At 43.1% G+C, this 22,779-nt stretch overlaps 6 non-coding genes across 6 annotated transcripts; all 6 read left to right on the forward strand.

The window, feature by feature from the left end:
• Positions 1 to 238: 238 nt before the first annotated feature.
• On the forward strand, positions 239 to 311 carry TRNAV-CAC (transfer RNA valine (anticodon CAC)). The gene has a single exon. It is a non-coding gene; the product is annotated as a tRNA-Val (tRNA).
• Positions 312 to 3,774: 3,463 nt separating this feature from the next.
• Positions 3,775 to 3,847, forward strand: TRNAV-CAC (transfer RNA valine (anticodon CAC)). Its single transcript has one exon. It is a non-coding gene; the product is annotated as a tRNA-Val (tRNA).
• A 3,478-nt stretch (positions 3,848 to 7,325) lies between these two features.
• On the forward strand, positions 7,326 to 7,398 carry TRNAV-CAC (transfer RNA valine (anticodon CAC)). Its single transcript has one exon. It is a non-coding gene; the product is annotated as a tRNA-Val (tRNA).
• Positions 7,399 to 10,851: 3,453 nt separating this feature from the next.
• TRNAV-CAC (transfer RNA valine (anticodon CAC)) lies at positions 10,852 to 10,924 on the forward strand. The gene has a single exon. It is a non-coding gene; the product is annotated as a tRNA-Val (tRNA).
• A 3,456-nt stretch (positions 10,925 to 14,380) lies between these two features.
• On the forward strand, positions 14,381 to 14,453 carry TRNAV-CAC (transfer RNA valine (anticodon CAC)). The gene has a single exon. It is a non-coding gene; the product is annotated as a tRNA-Val (tRNA).
• Positions 14,454 to 17,901: 3,448 nt separating this feature from the next.
• Positions 17,902 to 17,974, forward strand: TRNAV-CAC (transfer RNA valine (anticodon CAC)). The gene has a single exon. It is a non-coding gene; the product is annotated as a tRNA-Val (tRNA).
• Positions 17,975 to 22,779: the final 4,805 nt, after the last annotated feature.

Consider the following 22,779-nt stretch of genomic DNA (forward strand, 5'->3'; position numbering starts at 1 on the left):
TGAGAGTGTGAGCTCCCTCTGATGGGGGACTGTGCTTTTCCTCTTTGTGTATCCCCAGGCTCAGCCAGAGAGCCCAGCATGGAGTAGGCGCCAAATAACTGTTTCCTGCTTCTTTAACAAACACTCCACGTCCCTCTGGAACGCCCAAGTATAACGGCCACGGACAAGGAATATGTAATGGCTGGCCTGAATCTGCATAAGTTCCATAAGACCGAATGGATGCCCCCCCACCAGACCAGGTTCCATAGTGTAGTGGTTATCACGTCTGTTTCACGCACAGTAGGTCCTGGGTTCGATTCCCAGTGGGGCCAAGGGTCATACATTTTTCGCCCATTACTCTAAATTGCAACGTGGCTATGGAATCTCTCTAAACTTTTTCTCCAAAGATTGGTTTTCCTCAACTAACCACACCCCGTCTTTTCCTACCTGCATTCCTTTTGTTTGTGTCAAAGTTGTTCCATGTCATAGAATCAAAATCATCTCATTAATTATCCAAGGATACCAAGAGAGACTTTTCAGGAGAAATTAAATCCATCTCTAGTCATATGCAAAACATGTTGCACATCACTACTGACCAGAGAACGAAAGATTAAGGCAACTCTGAGGTACCACAGCACATCTCTCAGATTAGCTCGGATGACAGAAAAAAAACTTTATGATGAATGTTGGAGCGGATGTGGGAAACCTGCGACATTAGTAAATTGCTGGTGGAGTTGGTGTCTAACTCAATCCACCATTCTGGAGAGCAATTGGCCAGTACATCCAAAGTGCTATCAAATCATGCAGACTCTTTAAGCCAGCGGTGCCATTACTGGGTCTGGACCCCAAGGAAATCATGGAGGAGGGAAAAGCACACACAGGTGCCAAAGATATTTGCAGCAGCCCTTTTGGTCATGGCAAAGAATGGGAAAATGAGTAGATGCTCGTCACTTAGACAATGACTGAATAAGTTGTAGGATGTGAAAGTATCGGAATCTTATTGTTCTATAAAAATGAGGCACAAGCTGATTTTACAAAGGCCTGGAAAGATTTACAAGGACTGATCAGCAGCAGCACAGCACACCAGTGGGGCAGGCGCCAGTTTTAGGCCCGAAGGCAAATTCTGGGACAGCAGCCTGATTCCTGCAAAGAGCAAGGAGCACTACCCACTGCTGGGAGGAAAACACTAAACACAAAGCCACCTGTGCTTGAGGCTAAGCCAACTTCACAGGAAGCTTAGGACAGGGACCCCTTTCCCCAAGAGCAACAGTGGACCAGAATAGCACAAAAAGAAGAAATGCCCAAAGAAAAGGAGAGAAAAGGAGCAAGAAACGGAAATGTGCCTGGGCCGGGGAAACCTCCTGGGGTGGCAGGGAAGAAACAAACTACTCAGAGAGGGACAACATCCTCAGAAGAACTCTCAGAGAGTGAGCTGTGAAGAGGTCTCCAAAAGAAAGAAGCTTCTTGGACGTGCTGTGAAGAGATTGCAAAAAGGCAAATAAGAGAGGTACAAGAAACAATCAGAAAACAAATGAGAGGGATGCAGGAGACCCTCCACGGTTTGGAAAAGGAAGGCAATTCCGGGAGAAAGAAAAACACAATCAGCCAAAGGGACAAACCATGCACTGATCAAATCAATCCCTTAAGAAACACAATAGAGCAAATGTCAAACAATCCCCTGAAGAAAACATCACCCTGAAAAGTAGAAGTAATTAATTAGTAAAGGAGAAACCAAAGCTAACAGCAGAAAATCCCACCTTCAGCACTAGAATAGGGCAAATGGAAGCTAATTCATTTCTCAGGATATCAAGAATCAGTCAAACAAACTACAAAGGATGAACCTAATGGGAGAAAACGAAAAATATCTCATTGGAAAAAAAGCCAACCTAGAGTATAGATACACAAGAGATGATTTAAAAATTATAGGTCTACCTCAAGGCAATGATCAAAAAAAGAGCCTGAATAGCATCCCTGCACAGATCACCAAGGAAAACTCTCCTGATATGCTGGAACCAGATGGAGAAGTAGCAATGGAAGGATGCATCAATCAACATCAGAACGAGAAAATACAAAAAAAAAAAAAAAAAAAAAAAAAAACCACTATTGAAAAAAAAAAATACATAAATTTTAGCCTTATTTTAATCCTACATCAAAACACCACTGTCTTAAAGCACCACTGTGGGATATATAAAATTATCCCACACCGCTAATCCTCTTTACAAATAAAGGACTTGAAACATTTTTTAAAAACTCTATTTTATTTTGTAATCACTCAATCCCTTGTTTGCTTAAGAATGACTTTCTTGCAGAAGATACAACAGTGACAAGTACATGATTTCCTTCTCTTCTAAATTTTACGGTATAACCTTCAATATTCCGGGCATTTGTTCATGTTTAACAATGATTGAATTTGTAATCTTAGTCGGAGCCTAATTTTTTCCCTGTTGGTTTTCAGATTTGCCTTTGCATCAGACAGGAAAATGTTTTCAAATGGAAGGTTTTTGATTTATCAAGCACTGTGTGACGGAATGGCACGATTTCTAATGCCTGGTCGTTGAGTCTATTTGACTGATCTCTTCTTCTATCACTTCAACCAATATCAAATGTTTTGGATGACTCCTGTTCCATAATGCAGTCTGAAACCTGGAGGTCCTTGCAACCCTTCATTCCTACCTCTTTTCTTTACTTCCTTTGCTATCTCATGTTCTGGAAGCATTCTTTTCATAGACTAATAAATTCCGTGGTCCTCAAACTTTTTAAATAGGGGGCCAGTTCACTGTCCCTCAGACTGTTGGAGGGCCGGACTAGAGGACAAACAAAAAGTCACAGTCTGTGTGCGCCCCTCAGCCCATTTGCCGTAAGCCGGAGGGCCGCAGAAGCATCCTCAGCGGGCCACATCTGGCCGGCGGGCCGTCCTTTGAGAACCCCTAATGGTAGAGCATTAAAATGTGGAATAAATGTTGGTTCTGTTACCATGAACTCCAAACATTTAAAGAGTCCTGTATTTTTTGAGGGAATGTGGCAACTGTGTCTCTACAAGTATTGTGTGTGTATGCTTTACTGGACAGAGGGGGCAACCCCTGGGGGCAGGGGATAGCCTGGAGTCAGAAGCACTCCTCTTCCTGAGAGCAGCTCCAGCTCAGACTCTTACTAGCTGATTGACACTGGTCCTGTGACCTGAGCCTGTGTGCCTCAGCTTCCTCATCTGCCAAGGGGGCTGAAGAAGGACGTGACAAGCACTCCAGTATCTCTGCCGAGAAAGCCCGCATGGGGTCAAAAAGCACCACGCAAATGACTGATTCAGCACCCGAAATGAGTGACAGCTCTGAAAGGAATCCTGCCTTATTCCTAGTCTGTCAGGTGCCTGCAAGGCTCTCCCTCCTCTGCTCTGACCTCTCACCTCCCTGACCTCCCCAACTAAAACCGCACCTTCCACAGGAAGCCTTCCCTAAGGCCCTTAATTTCAGTGTATTCCCTCTGTTGATTATGTCCCCCTCAACTGGCACACAGACTGCTTTGTACATAACGGTTTCTGTATTGTCTCCCACGTTAGAGTGTGAGAGTGTGAGCTCCCTCTGATGGGGGACTGTGCTTTTCCTCTTTGTGTATCCCCAGGCTCAGCCAGAGAGCCCAGCATGGAGTAGGCGCCAAATAACTGTTTCCTGCTTCTTTAACAAACACTCCACGTCCCTCTGGAACGCCCAAGTATAACGGCCACGGACAAGGAATATGTAATGGCTGGCCTGAATCTGCATAAGTTCCATAAGACCGAATGGATGCCCCCCCGCCAGACCAGGTTCCATAGTGTAGTGGTTATCACGTCTGTTTCACGCACAGTAGGTCCTGGGTTCGATTCCCAGTGGGGCCAAGGGTCATACATTTTTCGCCCATTACTCTAAATTGCAACGTGGCTATGGAATCTCTCTAAACTTTTTCTCCAAAGATTGGTTTTCCTCAACTAACCACACCCCGTCTTTTCCTACCTGCATTCCTTTTGTTTGTGTCAAAGTTGTTCCATGTCATAGAATCAAAATCATCTCATTAATTATCCAAGGATACCAAGAGAGACTTTTCAGGAGAAATTAAATCCATCTCTAGTCATATGCAAAACATGTTGCACATCACTACTGACCAGAGAACGAAAGATTAAGGCAACTCTGAGGTACCACAGCACATCTCTCAGATTAGCTCGGATGACAGAAAAAAAACTTTATGATGAATGTTGGAGCGGATGTGGGAAACCTGCGACATTAGTAAATTGCTGGTGGAGTTGGTGTCTAACTCAATCCACCATTCTGGAGAGCAATTGGCCAGTACATCCAAAGTGCTATCAAATCATGCAGACTCTTTAAGCCAGCGGTGCCATTACTGGGTCTGGACCCCAAGGAAATCATGGAGGAGGGAAAAGCACACACAGGTGCCAAAGATATTTGCAGCAGCCCTTTTGGTCATGGCAAAGAATGGGAAAATGAGTAGATGCTCGTCACTTAGACAATGACTGAATAAGTTGTAGGATGTGAAAGTATCGGAATCTTATTGTTCTATAAAAATGAGGCACAAGCTGATTTTACAAAGGCCTGGAAAGATTTACAAGGACTGATCAGCAGCAGCACAGCACACCAGTGGGGCAGGCGCCAGTTTTAGGCCCGAAGGCAAATTCTGGGACAGCAGCCTGATTCCTGCAAAGAGCAAGGAGCACTACCCACTGCTGGGAGGAAAACACTAAACACAAAGCCACCTGTGCTTGAGGCTAAGCCAACTTCACAGGAAGCTTAGGACAGGGACCCCTTTCCCCAAGAGCAACAGTGGACCAGAATAGCACAAAAAGAAGAAATGCCCAAAGAAAAGGAGAGAAAAGGAGCAAGAAACGGAAATGTGCCTGGGCCGGGGAAACCTCCTGGGGTGGCAGGGAAGAAACAAACTACTCAGAGAGGGACAACATCCTCAGAAGAACTCTCAGAGAGTGAGCTGTGAAGAGGTCTCCAAAAGAAAGAAGCTTCTTGGACGTGCTGTGAAGAGATTGCAAAAAGGCAAATAAGAGAGGTACAAGAAACAATCAGAAAACAAATGAGAGGGATGCAGGAGACCCTCCACGGTTTGGAAAAGGAAGGCAATTCCGGGAGAAAGAAAAACACAATCAGCCAAAGGGACAAACCATGCACTGATCAAATCAATCCCTTAAGAAACACAATAGAGCAAATGTCAAACAATCCCCTGAAGAAAACATCACCCTGAAAAGTAGAAGTAATTAATTAGTAAAGGAGAAACCAAAGCTAACAGCAGAAAATCCCACCTTCAGCACTAGAATAGGGCAAATGGAAGCTAATTCATTTCTCAGGATATCAAGAATCAGTCAAACAAACTACAAAGGATGAACCTAATGGGAGAAAACGAAAAATATCTCATTGGAAAAAAAGCCAACCTAGAGTATAGATACACAAGAGATGATTTAAAAATTATAGGTCTACCTCAAGGCAATGATCAAAAAAAGAGCCTGAATAGCATCCCTGCACAGATCACCAAGGAAAACTCTCCTGATATGCTGGAACCAGATGGAGAAGTAGCAATGGAAGGATGCATCAATCAACATCAGAACGAGAAAATACAAAAAAAAAAAAAAAAAAAAAAAAAAAAAAAAAAAAAAAAAACCACTATTGAAAAAAAAAAATACATAAATTTTAGCCTTATTTTAATCCTACATCAAAACACCACTGTCTTAAAGCACCACTGTGGGATATATAAAATTATCCCACACCGCTAATCCTCTTTACAAATAAAGGACTTGAAACATTTTTTAAAAACTCTATTTTATTTTGTAATCACTCAATCCCTTGTTTGCTTAAGAATGACTTTCTTGCAGAAGATACAACAGTGACAAGTACATGATTTCCTTCTCTTCTAAATTTTACGGTATAACCTTCAATATTCCGGGCATTTGTTCATGTTTAACAATGATTGAATTTGTAATCTTAGTCGGAGCCTAATTTTTTCCCTGTTGGTTTTCAGATTTGCCTTTGCATCAGACAGGAAAATGTTTTCAAATGGAAGGTTTTTGATTTATCAAGCACTGTGTGACGGAATGGCACGATTTCTAATGCCTGGTCGTTGAGTCTATTTGACTGATCTCTTCTTCTATCACTTCAACCAATATCAAATGTTTTGGATGACTCCTGTTCCATAATGCAGTCTGAAACCTGGAGGTCCTTGCAACCCTTCATTCCTACCTCTTTTCTTTACTTCCTTTGCTATCTCATGTTCTGGAAGCATTCTTTTCATAGACTAATAAATTCCGTGGTCCTCAAACTTTTTAAATAGGGGGCCAGTTCACTGTCCCTCAGACTGTTGGAGGGCCGGACTAGAGGACAAACAAAAAGTCACAGTCTGTGTGCGCCCCTCAGCCCATTTGCCGTAAGCCGGAGGGCCGCAGAAGCATCCTCAGCGGGCCACATCTGGCCGGCGGGCCGTCCTTTGAGAACCCCTAATGGTAGAGCATTAAAATGTGGAATAAATGTTGGTTCTGTTACCATGAACTCCAAACATTTAAAGAGTCCTGTATTTTTTGAGGGAATGTGGCAACTGTGTCTCTACAAGTATTGTGTGTGTATGCTTTACTGGACAGAGGGGGCAACCCCTGGGGGCAGGGGATAGCCTGGAGTCAGAAGCACTCCTCTTCCTGAGAGCAGCTCCAGCTCAGACTCTTACTAGCTGATTGACACTGGTCCTGTGACCTGAGCCTGTGTGCCTCAGCTTCCTCATCTGCCAAGGGGGCTGAAGAAGGACGTGACAAGCACTCCAGTATCTCTGCCGAGAAAGCCCGCATGGGGTCAAAAAGCACCACGCAAATGACTGATTCAGCACCCGAAATGAGTGACAGCTCTGAAAGGAATCCTGCCTTATTCCTAGTCTGTCAGGTGCCTGCAAGGCTCTCCCTCCTCTGCTCTGACCTCTCACCTCCCTGACCTCCCCAACTAAAACCGCACCTTCCACAGGAAGCCTTCCCTAAGGCCCTTAATTTCAGTGTATTCCCTCTGTTGATTATGTCCCCCTCAACTGGCACACAGACTGCTTTGTACATAACGGTTTCCGTATTGTCTCCCACGTTAGAGTGTGAGAGTGTGAGCTCCCTCTGATGGGGGACTGTGCTTTTCCTCTTTGTGTATCCCCAGGCTCAGCCAGAGAGCCCAGCATGGAGTAGGCGCCAAATAACTGTTTCCTGCTTCTTTAACAAACACTCCACGTCCCTCTGGAACGCCCAAGTATAACGGCCACGGACAAGGAATATGTAATGGCTGGCCTGAATCTGCATAAGTTCCATAAGACCGAATGGATGCCCCCCCGCCAGACCAGGTTCCATAGTGTAGTGGTTATCACGTCTGTTTCACGCACAGTAGGTCCTGGGTTCGATTCCCAGTGGGGCCAAGGGTCATACATTTTTCGCCCATTACTCTAAATTGCAACGTGGCTATGGAATCTCTCTAAACTTTTTCTCCAAAGATTGGTTTTCCTCAACTAACCACACCCCGTCTTTTCCTACCTGCATTCCTTTTGTTTGTGTCAAAGTTGTTCCATGTCATAGAATCAAAATCATCTCATTAATTATCCAAGGATACCAAGAGAGACTTTTCAGGAGAAATTAAATCCATCTCTAGTCATATGCAAAACATGTTGCACATCACTACTGACCAGAGAACGAAAGATTAAGGCAACTCTGAGGTACCACAGCACATCTCTCAGATTAGCTCGGATGACAGAAAAAAAACTTTATGATGAATGTTGGAGCGGATGTGGGAAACCTGCGACATTAGTAAATTGCTGGTGGAGTTGGTGTCTAACTCAATCCACCATTCTGGAGAGCAATTGGCCAGTACATCCAAAGTGCTATCAAATCATGCAGACTCTTTAAGCCAGCGGTGCCATTACTGGGTCTGGACCCCAAGGAAATCATGGAGGAGGGAAAAGCACACACAGGTGCCAAAGATATTTGCAGCAGCCCTTTTGGTCATGGCAAAGAATGGGAAAATGAGTAGATGCTCGTCACTTAGACAATGACTGAATAAGTTGTAGGATGTGAAAGTATCGGAATCTTATTGTTCTATAAAAATGAGGCACAAGCTGATTTTACAAAGGCCTGGAAAGATTTACAAGGACTGATCAGCAGCAGCACAGCACACCAGTGGGGCAGGCGCCAGTTTTAGGCCCGAAGGCAAATTCTGGGACAGCAGCCTGATTCCTGCAAAGAGCAAGGAGCACTACCCACTGCTGGGAGGAAAACACTAAACACAAAGCCACCTGTGCTTGAGGCTAAGCCAACTTCACAGGAAGCTTAGGACAGGGACCCCTTTCCCCAAGAGCAACAGTGGACCAGAATAGCACAAAAAGAAGAAATGCCCAAAGAAAAGGAGAGAAAAGGAGCAAGAAACGGAAATGTGCCTGGGCCGGGGAAACCTCCTGGGGTGGCAGGGAAGAAACAAACTACTCAGAGAGGGACAACATCCTCAGAAGAACTCTCAGAGAGTGAGCTGTGAAGAGGTCTCCAAAAGAAAGAAGCTTCTTGGACGTGCTGTGAAGAGATTGCAAAAAGGCAAATAAGAGAGGTACAAGAAACAATCAGAAAACAAATGAGAGGGATGCAGGAGACCCTCCACGGTTTGGAAAAGGAAGGCAATTCCGGGAGAAAGAAAAACACAATCAGCCAAAGGGACAAACCATGCACTGATCAAATCAATCCCTTAAGAAACACAATAGAGCAAATGTCAAACAATCCCCTGAAGAAAACATCACCCTGAAAAGTAGAAGTAATTAATTAGTAAAGGAGAAACCAAAGCTAACTGCAGAAAATCCCACCTTCAGCACTAGAATAGGGCAAATGGAAGCTAATTCATTTCTCAGGATATCAAGAATCAGTCAAACAAACTACAAAGGATGAACCTAATGGGAGAAAACGAAAAATATCTCATTGGAAAAAAAGCCAACCTAGAGTATAGATACACAAGAGATGATTTAAAAATTATAGGTCTACCTCAAGGCAATGATCAAAAAAAGAGCCTGAATAGCATCCCTGCACAGATCACCAAGGAAAACTCTCCTGATATGCTGGAACCAGATGGAGAAGTAGCAATGGAAGGATGCATCAATCAACATCAGAACGAGAAAATACAAAAAAAAAAAAAAAAACCACTATTGAAAAAAAAAATACATAAATTTTAGCCTTATTTTAATCCTACATCAAAACACCACTGTCTTAAAGCACCACTGTGGGATATATAAAATTATCCCACACCGCTAATCCTCTTTACAAATAAAGGACTTGAAACATTTTTTAAAAACTCTATTTTATTTTGTAATCACTCAATCCCTTGTTTGCTTAAGAATGACTTTCTTGCAGAAGATACAACAGTGACAAGTACATGATTTCCTTCTCTTCTAAATTTTACGGTATAACCTTCAATATTCCGGGCATTTGTTCATGTTTAACAATGATTGAATTTGTAATCTTAGTTGGAGCCTAATTTTTTCCCTGTTGGTTTTCAGATTTGCCTTTGCATCAGACAGGAAAATGTTTTCAAATGGAAGGTTTTTGATTTATCAAGCACTGTGTGACGGAATGGCACGATTTCTAATGCCTGGTCGTTGAGTCTATTTGACTGATCTCTTCTTCTATCACTTCAACCAATATCAAATGTTTTGGATGACTCCTGTTCCATAATGCAGTCTGAAACCTGGAGGTCCTTGCAACCCTTCATTCCTACCTCTTTTCTTTACTTCCTTTGCTATCTCATGTTCTGGAAGCATTCTTTTCATAGACTAATAAATTCCGTGGTCCTCAAACTTTTTAAATAGGGGGCCAGTTCACTGTCCCTCAGACTGTTGGAGGGCCGGACTAGAGGACAAACAAAAAGTCACAGTCTGTGTGCGCCCCTCAGCCCATTTGCCGTAAGCCGGAGGGCCGCAGAAGCATCCTCAGCGGGCCACATCTGGCCGGCGGGCCGTCCTTTGAGAACCCCTAATGGTAGAGCATTAAAATGTGGAATAAATGTTGGTTCTGTTACCATGAACTCCAAACATTTAAAGAGTCCTGTATTTTTTGAGGGAATGTGGCAACTGTGTCTCTACAAGTATTGTGTGTGTATGCTTTACTGGACAGAGGGGGCAACCCCTGGGGGCAGGGGATAGCCTGGAGTCAGAAGCACTCCTCTTCCTGAGAGCAGCTCCAGCTCAGACTCTTACTAGCTGATTGACACTGGTCCTGTGACCTGAGCCTGTGTGCCTCAGCTTCCTCATCTGCCAAGGGGGCTGAAGAAGGACGTGACAAGCACTCCAGTATCTCTGCCGAGAAAGCCCGCATGGGGTCAAAAAGCACCACGCAAATGACTGATTCAGCACCCGAAATGAGTGACAGCTCTGAAAGGAATCCTGCCTTATTCCTAGCCTGTCAGGTGCCTGCAAGGCTCTCCCTCCTCTGCTCTGACCTCTCACCTCCCTGGCCTCCCCAACTAAAACCGCACCTTCCACAGGAAGCCTTCCCTAAGGCCCTTAATTTCAGTGTATTCCCTCTGTTGATTATGTCCCCCTCAACTGGCACACAGACTGCTTTGTACATAACGGTTTCCGTATTGTCTCCCACGTTAGAGTGTGAGAGTGTGAGCTCCCTCTGATGGGGGACTGTGCTTTTCCTCTTTGTGTATCCCCAGGCTCAGCCAGAGAGCCCAGCATGGAGTAGGCGCCAAATAACTGTTTCCTGCTTCTTTAACAAACACTCCACGTCCCTCTGGAACGCCCAAGTATAACGGCCACGGACAAGGAATATGTAATGGCTGGCCTGAATCTGCATAAGTTCCATAAGACCGAATGGATGCCCCCCCCACCAGACCAGGTTCCATAGTGTAGTGGTTATCACGTCTGTTTCACGCACAGTAGGTCCTGGGTTCGATTCCCAGTGGGGCCAAGGGTCATACATTTTTCGCCCATTACTCTAAATTGCAATGTGGCTATGGAATCTCTCTAAACTTTTTCTCCAAAGATTGGTTTTCCTCAACTAACCACACCCCGTCTTTTCCTACCTGCATTCCTTTTGTTTGTGTCAAAGTTGTTCCATGTCATAGAATCAAAATCATCTCATTAATTATCCAAGGATACCAAGAGAGACTTTTCAGGAGAAATTAAATCCATCTCTAGTCATATGCAAAACATGTTGCACATCACTACTGACCAGAGAACGAAAGATTAAGGCAACTCTGAGGTACCACAGCACATCTCTCAGATTAGCTCGGATGACAGAAAAAAAACTTTATGATGAATGTTGGAGCGGATGTGGGAAACCTGCGACATTAGTAAATTGCTGGTGGAGTTGGTGTCTAACTCAATCCACCATTCTGGAGAGCAATTGGCCAGTACATCCAAAGTGCTATCAAATCATGCAGACTCTTTAAGCCAGCGGTGCCATTACTGGGTCTGGACCCCAAGGAAATCATGGAGGAGGGAAAAGCACACACAGGTGCCAAAGATATTTGCAGCAGCCCTTTTGGTCATGGCAAAGAATGGGAAAATGAGTAGATGCTCGTCACTTAGACAATGACTGAATAAGTTGTAGGATGTGAAAGTATCGGAATCTTATTGTTCTATAAAAATGAGGCACAAGCTGATTTTACAAAGGCCTGGAAAGATTTACAAGGACTGATCAGCAGCAGCACAGCACACCAGTGGGGCAGGCGCCAGTTTTAGGCCCGAAGGCAAATTCTGGGACAGCAGCCTGATTCCTGCAAAGAGCAAGGAGCACTACCCCCTGCTGGGAGGAAAACACTAAGCACAAAGCCACCTGTGCTTGAGGCTAAGCCAACTTCACAGGAAGCTTAGGACAGGGACCCCTTTCCCCAAGAGCAACAGTGGACCAGAATAGCACAAAAAGAAGAAATGCCCAAAGAAAAGGAGAGAAAAGGAGCAAGAAACGGAAATGTGCCTGGGCCGGGGGAAACCTCCTGGGGTGGCAGGGAAGAAACAAACTACTCAGAGAGGGACAACATCCTCAGAAGAACTCTCAGAGAGTGAGCTGTGAAGAGGTCTCCAAACGAAAGAAGCTTCTTGGACGTGCTGTGAAGAGATTGCAAAAAGGCAAATAAGAGAGGTACAAGAAACAATCAGAAAACAAATGAGAGGGATGCAGGAGACCCTCCACGGTTTGGAAAAGGAAGGCAATTCCGGGAGAAAGAAAAACACAATCAGCCAAAGGGACAAACCATGCACTGATCAAATCAATCCCTTAAGAAACACAATAGAGCAAATGTCAAACAATCCCCTGAAGAAAACATCACCCTGAAAAGTAGAAGTAATTAATTAGTAAAGGAGAAACCAAAGCTAACTGCAGAAAATCCCACCTTCAGCACTAGAATAGGGCAAATGGAAGCTAGTTCATTTCTCAGGATATCAAGAATCAGTCAAACAAACTACAAAGGATGAACCTAATGGGAGAAAACGAAAAATATCTCATTGGAAAAAAAGCCAACCTAGAGTATAGATACACAAGAGATGATTTAAAAATTATAGGTCTTCCTCAAGGCAATGATCAAAAAAAGAGCCTGAATAGCATCCCTGCACAGATCACCAAGGAAAACTCTCCTGATATGCTGGAACCAGATGGAGAAGTAGCAATGGAAGGATGCATCAATCAACATCAGAACGAGAAAATACAAAAAAAAAAAAAAAAAAAACACTATTGAAAAAAAAAAATACATAAATTTTAGCCTTATTTTAATCCTACATCAAAACACCACTGTCTTAAAGCACCACTGTGGGATATATAAAATTATCCCACACCGCTAATCCTCTTTACAAATAAAGGACTTGAAACATTTTTTAAAAACTCTATTTTATTTTGTAATCACTCAATCCCTTGTTTGCTTAAGAATGACTTTCTTGCAGAAGATACAACAGTGACAAGTACATGATTTCCTTCTCTTCTAAATTTTACGGTATAACCTTCAATATTCCGGGCATTTGTTCATGTTTAACAATGATTGAATTTGTAATCTTAGTCGGAGCCTAATTTTTTCCCTGTTGGTTTTCAGATTTGCCTTTGCATCAGACAGGAAAATGTTTTCAAATGGAAGGTTTTTGATTTATCAAGCACTGTGTGACGGAATGGCACGATTTCTAATGCCTGGTCGTTGAGTCTGTTTGACTGATCTCTTCTTCTATCACTTCAACCAATATCAAATGTTTTGGATGACTCCTGTTCCATAATGCAGTCTGAAACCTGGAGGTCCTTGCAACCCTTCATTCCTACCTCTTTTCTTTACTTCCTTTGCTATCTCATGTTCTGGAAGCATTCTTTTCATAGACTAATAAATTCCGTGGTCCTCAAACTTTTTAAATAGGGGGCCAGTTCACTGTCCCTCAGACTGTTGGAGGGCCGGACTAGAGGACAAACAAAAAGTCACAGTCTGTGTGCGCCCCTCAGCCCATTTGCCGTAAGCCGGAGGGCCGCAGAAGCATCCTCAGCGGGCCACATCTGGCCGGCGGGCCGTCCTTTGAGAACCCCTAATGGTAGAGCATTAAAATGTGGAATAAATGTTGGTTCTGTTACCATGAACTCCAAACATTTAAAGAGTCCTGTATTTTTTGAGGGAATGTGGCAACTGTGTCTCTACAAGTATTGTGTGTGTATGCTTTACTGGACAGAGGGGGCAACCCCTGGGGGCAGGGGATAGCCTGGAGTCAGAAGCACTCCTCTTCCTGAGAGCAGCTCCAGCTCAGACTCTTACTAGCTGATTGACACTGGTCCTGTGACCTGAGCCTGTGTGCCTCAGCTTCCTCATCTGCCAAGGGGGCTGAAGAAGGACGTGACAAGCACTCCAGTATCTCTGCCGAGAAAGCCCGCATGGGGTCAAAAAGCACCACGCAAATGACTGATTCAGCACCCGAAATGAGTGACAGCTCTGAAAGGAATCCTGCCTTATTCCTAGCCTGTCAGGTGCCTGCAAGGCTCTCCCTCCTCTGCTCTGACCTCTCACCTCCCTGGCCTCCCCAACTAAAACCGCACCTTCCACAGGAAGCCTTCCCTAAGGCCCTTAATTTCAGTGTATTCCCTCTGTTGATTATGTCCCCCTCAACTGGCACACAGACTGCTTTGTACATAACGGTTTCCGTATTGTCTCCCACGTTAGAGTGTGAGAGTGTGAGCTCCCTCTGATGGGGGACTGTGCTTTTCCTCTTTGTGTATCCCCAGGCTCAGCCAGAGAGCCCAGCATGGAGTAGGCGCCAAATAACTGTTTCCTGCTTCTTTAACAAACACTCCACGTCCCTCTGGAACGCCCAAGTATAACGGCCACGGACAAGGAATATGTAATGGCTGGCCTGAATCTGCATAAGTTCCATAAGACCGAATGGATGCCCCCCCGCCAGACCAGGTTCCATAGTGTAGTGGTTATCACGTCTGTTTCACGCACAGTAGGTCCTGGGTTCGATTCCCAGTGGGGCCAAGGGTCATACATTTTTCGCCCATTACTCTAAATTGCAACGTGGCTATGGAATCTCTCTAAACTTTTTCTCCAAAGATTGGTTTTCCTCAACTAACCACACCCCGTCTTTTCCTACCTGCATTCCTTTTGTTTGTGTCAAAGTTGTTCCATGTCATAGAATCAAAATCATCTCATTAATTATCCAAGGATACCAAGAGAGACTTTTCAGGAGAAATTAAATCCATCTCTAGTCATATGCAAAACATGTTGCACATCACTACTGACCAGAGAACGAAAGATTAAGGCAACTCTGAGGTACCACAGCACATCTCTCAGATTAGCTCGGATGACAGAAAAAAAACTTTATGATGAATGTTGGAGCGGATGTGGGAAACCTGCGACATTAGTAAATTGCTGGTGGAGTTGGTGTCTAACTCAATCCACCATTCTGGAGAGCAATTGGCCAGTACATCCAAAGTGCTATCAAATCATGCAGACTCTTTAAGCCAGCGGTGCCATTACTGGGTCTGGACCCCAAGGAAATCATGGAGGAGGGAAAAGCACACACAGGTGCCAAAGATATTTGCAGCAGCCCTTTTGGTCATGGCAAAGAATGGGAAAATGAGTAGATGCTCGTCACTTAGACAATGACTGAATAAGTTGTAGGATGTGAAAGTATCGGAATCTTATTGTTCTATAAAAATGAGGCACAAGCTGATTTTACAAAGGCCTGGAAAGATTTACAAGGACTGATCAGCAGCAGCACAGCACACCAGTGGGGCAGGCGCCAGTTTTAGGCCCGAAGGCAAATTCTGGGACAGCAGCCTGATTCCTGCAAAGAGCAAGGAGCACTACCCCCTGCTGGGAGGAAAACACTAAGCACAAAGCCACCTGTGCTTGAGGCTAAGCCAACTTCACAGGAAGCTTAGGACAGGGACCCCTTTCCCCAAGAGCAACAGTGGACCAGAATAGCACAAAAAGAAGAAATGCCCAAAGAAAAGGAGAGAAAAGGAGCAAGAAACGGAAATGTGCCTGGGCCGGGGGAAACCTCCTGGGGTGGCAGGGAAGAAACAAACTACTCAGAGAGGGACAACATCCTCAGAAGAACTCTCAGAGAGTGAGCTGTGAAGAGGTCTCCAAACGAAAGAAGCTTCTTGGACGTGCTGTGAAGAGATTGCAAAAAGGCAAATAAGAGAGGTACAAGAAACAATCAGAAAACAAATGAGAGGGATGCAGGAGACCCTCCACGGTTTGGAAAAGGAAGGCAATTCCGGGAGAAAGAAAAACACAATCAGCCAAAGGGACAAACCATGCACTGATCAAATCAATCCCTTAAGAAACACAATAGAGCAAATGTCAAACAATCCCCTGAAGAAAACATCACCCTGAAAAGTAGAAGTAATTAATTAGTAAAGGAGAAACCAAAGCTAACTGCAGAAAATCCCACCTTCAGCACTAGAATAGGGCAAATGGAAGCTAGTTCATTTCTCAGGATATCAAGAATCAGTCAAACAAACTACAAAGGATGAACCTAATGGGAGAAAACGAAAAATATCTCATTGGAAAAAAAGCCAACCTAGAGTATAGATACACAAGAGATGATTTAAAAATTATAGGTCTTCCTCAAGGCAATGATCAAAAAAAGAGCCTGAATAGCATCCCTGCACAGATCACCAAGGAAAACTCTCCTGATATGCTGGAACCAGATGGAGAAGTAGCAATGGAAGGATGCATCAATCAACATCAGAACGAGAAAATACAAAAAAAAAAAAAAAAAACCACTATTGAAAAAAAAAAATACATAAATTTTAGCCTTATTTAATCCTACAATCAAAACACCACTGTCTAAAGCACCACTGTGGATATATAAAATTATCCCACACCGCTAATCCTCTTTACAAATAAAGACTTGAAACATTTTTTAAAAAACTCTATTTTATTTTGTAATCACTCAATCCCTTGTTTGCTTAAGAATGACTTTCTTGCAGAAGATACAACAGTGACAAGTACATGATTTCCTTCTCTTCTAAATTTTACGGTATAACCTTCAATATTCCGGGCATTTGTTCATGTTTAACAATGGATTGAATTTGAAATCTTAGTCGGAGCCTAATTTTTTCCCTGTTGGTTTTCAGATTGCCTTTGCTCAGACAGGAAAATGTTTTCAAATGGAAGGTTTTTGATTTATCAAGCACTGTGTGACGAATGGCACGATTTCTAATGCCTGGTCGTGAGTCTATTTGCTGATCTCTCTTCTATCACTTCAACCAATATCAAATGTTTTTGATGACTCCTGTTTCCATAATGCAGTCTGAAACCTGGAGGTCCTTGCAACCCTTCATTCCTACCTCTTTTCTTACTTCCTTTGCTATCACATGTTCTGGAAGCATTCTTTTCATAGACTAATAAATTCCGTGGTCCTCAAACTTTTTAAATAGGGGGCCAGTTCACTGTCCCTCAGACTGTTGGAGGGCCGGACTAGAGGACAAACAAAAAGTCACAGTCTGTGTGCGCCCCTCAGCCCATTTGCCGTAAGCCGGAGGGCCGCAGAAGCATCCTCAGCGGGCCACATCTGGCCGGCGGGCCGTCCTTTGAGAACCCCTAATGGTAGAGCATTAAAATGTGGAATAAATGTTGGTTCTGTTACCATGAACTCCAAACATTTAAAGTGTCCTGTATTTTTTGAGGGAATGTGGCAACTGTGTCTCTACAAGTATTGTGTGTGTATGCTTTACTGGACAGAGGGGGCAACCCCTGGGGGCAGGGGATAGCCTGGAGTCAGAAGCACTCCTCTTCCTGAGAGCAGCTCCAGCTCAGACTCTTACTAGCTGATTGACACTGGTCCTGTGACCTGAGCCTGTGTGCCTCAGCTTCCTCATCTGCCAAGGGGGCTGAAGAAGGACGTGACAAGCACTCCAGTATCTCTGCCGAGAAAGCCCGCATGGGGTCAAAAAGCACCACGCAAATGACTGATTCAGCACCCGAAATGAGTGACAGCTCTGAAAGGAATCCTGCCTTATTCCTAGCCTGTCAGGTGCCTGCAAGGCTCTCCCTCCTCTGCTCTGACCTCTCACCTCCCTGGCCTCCCCAACCAAAACCGCACCTTCCACAGGAAGCCTTCCCTAAGGCCCTTAATTTCAGTGTATTCCCTCTGTTGATTATGTCCCCCTCAACTGGCACACAGACTGCTTTGTACATAACGGTTTCCGTATTGTCTCCCACGTTAGAGTGTGAGAGTGTGAGCTCCCTCTGATGGGGGACTGTGCTTTTCCTCTTTGTGTATCCCCAGGCTCAGCCAGAGAGCCCAGCATGGAGTAGGCGCCAAATAACTGTTTCCTGCTTCTTTAACAAACACTCCACGTCCCTCTGGAACGCCCAAGTATAACGGCCACGGACAAGGAATATGTAATGGCTGGCCTGAATCTGCATAAGTTCCATAAGACCGAATGGATGCCCCCCCGCCAGACCAGGTTCCATAGTGTAGTGGTTATCACGTCTGTTTCACGCACAGTAGGTCCTGGGTTCGATTCCCAGTGGGGCCAAGGGTCATACATTTTTCGCCCATTACTCTAAATTGCAACGTGGCTATGGAATCTCTCTAAACTTTTTCTCCAAAGATTGGTTTTCCTCAACTAACCACACCCCGTCTTTTCCTACCTGCATTCCTTTTGTTTGTGTCAAAGTTGTTCCATGTCATAGAATCAAAATCATCTCATTAATTATCCAAGGATACCAAGAGAGACTTTTCAGGAGAAATTAAATCCATTTCTAGTCATATGCAAAACATGTTGCACATCACTACTGACCAGAGAACGAAAGATTAAGGCAACTCTGAGGTACCACAGCACATCTCTCAGATTAGCTCGGATGACAGAAAAAAACTTTATGATGAATGTTGGAGCGGATGTGGGAAACCTGCGACATTAGTAAATTGCTGGTGGAGTTGGTGTCTAACTCAATCCACCATTCTGGAGAGCAATTGGCCAGTACATCCAAAGTGCTATCAAATCATGCAGACTCTTTAAGCCAGCGGTGCCATTACTGGGTCTGGACCCCAAGGAAATCATGGAGGAGGGAAAAGCACACACAGGTGCCAAAGATATTTGCAGCAGCCCTTTTGGTCATGGCAAAGAATGGGAAAATGAGTAGATGCTCGTCACTTAGACAATGACTGAATAAGTTGTAGGATGTGAAAGTATCGGAATCTTATTGTTCTATAAAAATGAGGCACAAGCTGATTTTACAAAGGCCTGGAAAGATTTACAAGGACTGATCAGCAGCAGCACAGCACACCAGTGGGGCAGGCGCCAGTTTTAGGCCCGAAGGCAAATTCTGGGACAGCAGCCTGATTCCTGCAAAGAGCAAGGAGCACTACCCCCTGCTGGGAGGAAAACACTAAGCACAAAGCCACCTGTGCTTGAGGCTAAGCCAACTTCACAGGAAGCTTAGGACAGGGACCCCTTTCCCCAAGAGCAACAGTGGACCAGAATAGCACAAAAAGAAGAAATGCCCAAAGAAAAGGAGAGAAAAGGAGCAAGAAACGGAAATGTGCCTGGGCCGGGGGAAACCTCCTGGGGTGGCAGGGAAGAAACAAACTACTCAGAGAGGGACAACATCCTCAGAAGAACTCTCAGAGAGTGAGCTGTGAAGAGGTCTCCAAACGAAAGAAGCTTCTTGGACGTGCTGTGAAGAGATTGCAAAAAGGCAAATAAGAGAGGTACAAGAAACAATCAGAAAACAAATGAGAGGGATGCAGGAGACCCTCCACGGTTTGGAAAAGGAAGGCAATTCCGGGAGAAAGAAAAACACAATCAGCCAAAGGGACAAACCATGCACTGATCAAATCAATCCCTTAAGAAACACAATAGAGCAAATGTCAAACAATCCCCTGAAGAAAACATCACCCTGAAAAGTAGAAGTAATTAATTAGTAAAGGAGAAACCAAAGCTAACTGCAGAAAATCCCACCTTCAGCACTAGAATAGGGCAAATGGAAGCTAATTCATTTCTCAGGATATCAAGAATCAGTCAAACAAACTACAAAGGATGAACCTAATGGGAGAAAACGAAAAATATCTCATTGGAAAAAAAGCCAACCTAGAGTATAGATACACAAGAGATGATTTAAAAATTATAGGTCTACCTCAAGGCAATGATCAAAAAAAGAGCCTGAATAGCATTCCTCCAGAGATCACCAACTCTCCTGATACGCTGGAACCAGATGGAGAAAGAGCAATGAAAGGATGCATCAATCAACTTCAGAACGGAAAATACAAAAAAACAACCTAAGATTGAAAAAATATATATAAATTTTAGCCTTATTTCAATCCTTCATTAAAGCACCTCTGTGGGATAGATAAAATTATCCCAAACTGCTAATCCTCTTTACAAATAAGGGACTTGAAACCTTTTTTAAAAATCTATTTTATTTTGTAATCACTCAATCCCTTGTTTGCTTAAGAATGACTTTCTTGCAGAAGATAAAACAGTGACAAGTACATGATTTCCTTCTCTTCTAATTTTTACGGTATAACCTTCAATATTCCGGGCATTTGTTCATGTTTAACAATGATTGAATTTGTAATCTTAGTCGGAGCCTAATTTTTTCCCTGTTGGTTTTCAGATTTGCCGGCAATTTGCATCAGATAGGAAAATGTTTTCAAATGGAAGGTTTTTGATTATCAAGCACTGTATTACAGAATGGCATGATTTCTAATACCTTTTACTCTATTTGACTGATCTATTTTTCTATCACTTCAACCAATGTCAAATGTTTTGGATGACTCCTGCTCCATAATGCAGTTTGAAACCTGGAGGTATTTGCATCCCTTCATTCCTACCTCTTTTCTTTACTTCCTTTGCTATCTTGTGTTCTTCCAAATGAATTTTCGTGTTCTGGAAGCATTATTTTCATATTTTAAATGTTAGATCATTTAAATATTAAATAAATGTTGTTTTTATTATCCTGAACTCTAGATATTTATTCTGTCCTTTATTTTTTAAAGTAATTTAATCAATTTATCTGTACAAATATTGTGTATATTGTATTAGACCGAGGAGGCAATTCCTGGGGCTGTGGATAGCCTGGAGTCAGAAGCACTCCTCTTCCTGAGGGTAGATCCAGCCCAGATACTCAATAGTTTTCTGAATCTGATAATGTGACCTGTGCCTCAGCTTCCTCATCTGTTAAATGGCCTAGAGTTTGACATGACAAGCATCTCTTCCTAGAAACCCTGGATGGGGTCAAAAAACATCATGGAAATGAGTGATTGTGCGCTCCACATGTGTGACTGCTCTGAAAGAGGTCCTACCTTTTTCATAGCTCTCATGGGCCTTGAAGGCTCTGTCTGCTCTGCTCTGACCTCTGACCTCCCTGGCCTTCTTTTAATCCCCATCCAAGATCCCACCTTGCACAGGAAGCCTTCCCTATGCCCTTTAATTCAAGTGTGTTCCCTGTTATTTATTTATGACTCAAGGGGCAGACAGACTCCTTTGTATATATCTATTTGCATAATCTTGCCTGTTAGATTGTTAGTTCCCTGGGTTTGGGGACTATCTTTTTCCTCTTTGTGTATCTTCAGCCTTCCGACAGTACCTAGCATATACTAGGTGCTTAATAAATGTTTCCTGCTTGATTAGCAAGCACTGAAAGGCATGCCCGAAGCAGCAGTTTTGGAACGTCCACTGACGATAACGATATGGAACGTTGGTCACCAATGGTCATTTCCTCTTAAGGACCTAAGATAGGCATAAGCATCGCACCACGGTCCGGAGTGTAGTGGTTGGCACATCTGCTTAGTATGCAGTAGGTCCTGGGTTCGAGTCCCAGTGGGACCAATGGTCTGACTTTTTTTCCTATTACTTATTTAACCCTTATGAACGTTGTGTACAGAGATTTTTTTCCTATTACTTATTTAACCCTTATGAACGTTGTGTACAGAGATTTTTTTCCTATTATTTATTTACCCCTTATGAACGTTGTGTACAGAGATTTTTTCCTCAGCTCTCCACTCCCCTTCTTTTCCTATATGCATTCATTTTTTTGTGAGTGTAAAAGCTTTTCAATTTCATGTACTCAAAGCCATCTATTTTATTATCAAAGGATACTTAAAGAGAATTTTCAGGAGAAATTAAATCCATTAATAGTCATATGAAAAAAATGTTCTAAATCACTATTGATCAGAGAAATAAAGATTAAGGGAACTCTGAGGTACCACTGCACACCTCTCAGGTTAGCTCAGATGACAGAAAAAGTTAATGATAAATGTGGCAGGGGATGTGGGAAATCTGTGACACTAATGCATTGTTGGAGGAGTTATGAAATGATGCAACCATTCTGGAGAACTATTAGGAACTATATCCATAGGGCTATCAAACTGTGCATACCCTTTGATCCAGCAGTGCTGCTGTTGGGTCTGTATCCTAAGGAAACCATACAGTAGAGTAAAGGACCCACATGTACAAAAATATTTTAACCAGCCCTTTTTGTCATAGGAAAGAATGGGAAAATGAGTGGATGCCCATCAACTAGGAAATGGCTGAATAAGTTGTGGGATATAAAAACAGTGGAATATTATTGTTCTATAAAAAACAATGAATAAGCTGAACATGAAACAGAAAAGAACCTTGATCACAGAATGCTACCTGCAATAGGTCCTGTGTTCCATTACCGTTACCCAGCATTGATAGGGTGTTTGGGGTACAGGCTTTTTCTTTTTAAACAAACTGGGTAGTATAATTACGAAGTACCAAATATTTAATTTTAAGCACCCAGAAGTTCTGCATTTTACTAGGATTTTTTTCCCCTATGGGACATGGAGCCTCTTTTCAATGGACTGAAACATCCACTCAAATCCCCCATCATTTGTTTGTTTTGCTGAAGCAGAACTGAACACCAATGAAACTTTTAAAACTGATTATTTAAATGGCAAATATAGTGATGTTTTTTACTAAAATTCATCAAGTGTTCTATATCCCTCTAATCAATTTTGAAACCTTGCAAGAACTTTTATCAGGTTGTTGTGACTGAATGCATTACATTTGTAATCCTAGCCTTAACATTATCCAAAAAAAATGAGGTTTTAATTTATACAAGGCAGTTTTGACAAGACCTCACCAAAAAAAACACTGATGGAAATATATCAGGTAATTGAATTGGCCAGGCAAGAAGTCATCTCTAGTGATCCACCACTGTAAGTAAACATCCCAAAACTCTTCCAAATATAATATATAATGCCACAGTTCCTTGGCTTGGTAAAATTAAAATGTATTATTCAGAATTCACAAAACCAATTATTGAGTACAAAATAAATGTAAATAAACTTAAAAAAACTATCCTAATTCAACCC

The sequence above is a fragment of the Sminthopsis crassicaudata genome, chromosome X (assembly GCF_048593235.1).
Source record: "Sminthopsis crassicaudata isolate SCR6 chromosome X, ASM4859323v1, whole genome shotgun sequence".
In the NCBI taxonomy this organism is placed as follows: domain Eukaryota; kingdom Metazoa; phylum Chordata; class Mammalia; order Dasyuromorphia; family Dasyuridae; genus Sminthopsis; species Sminthopsis crassicaudata.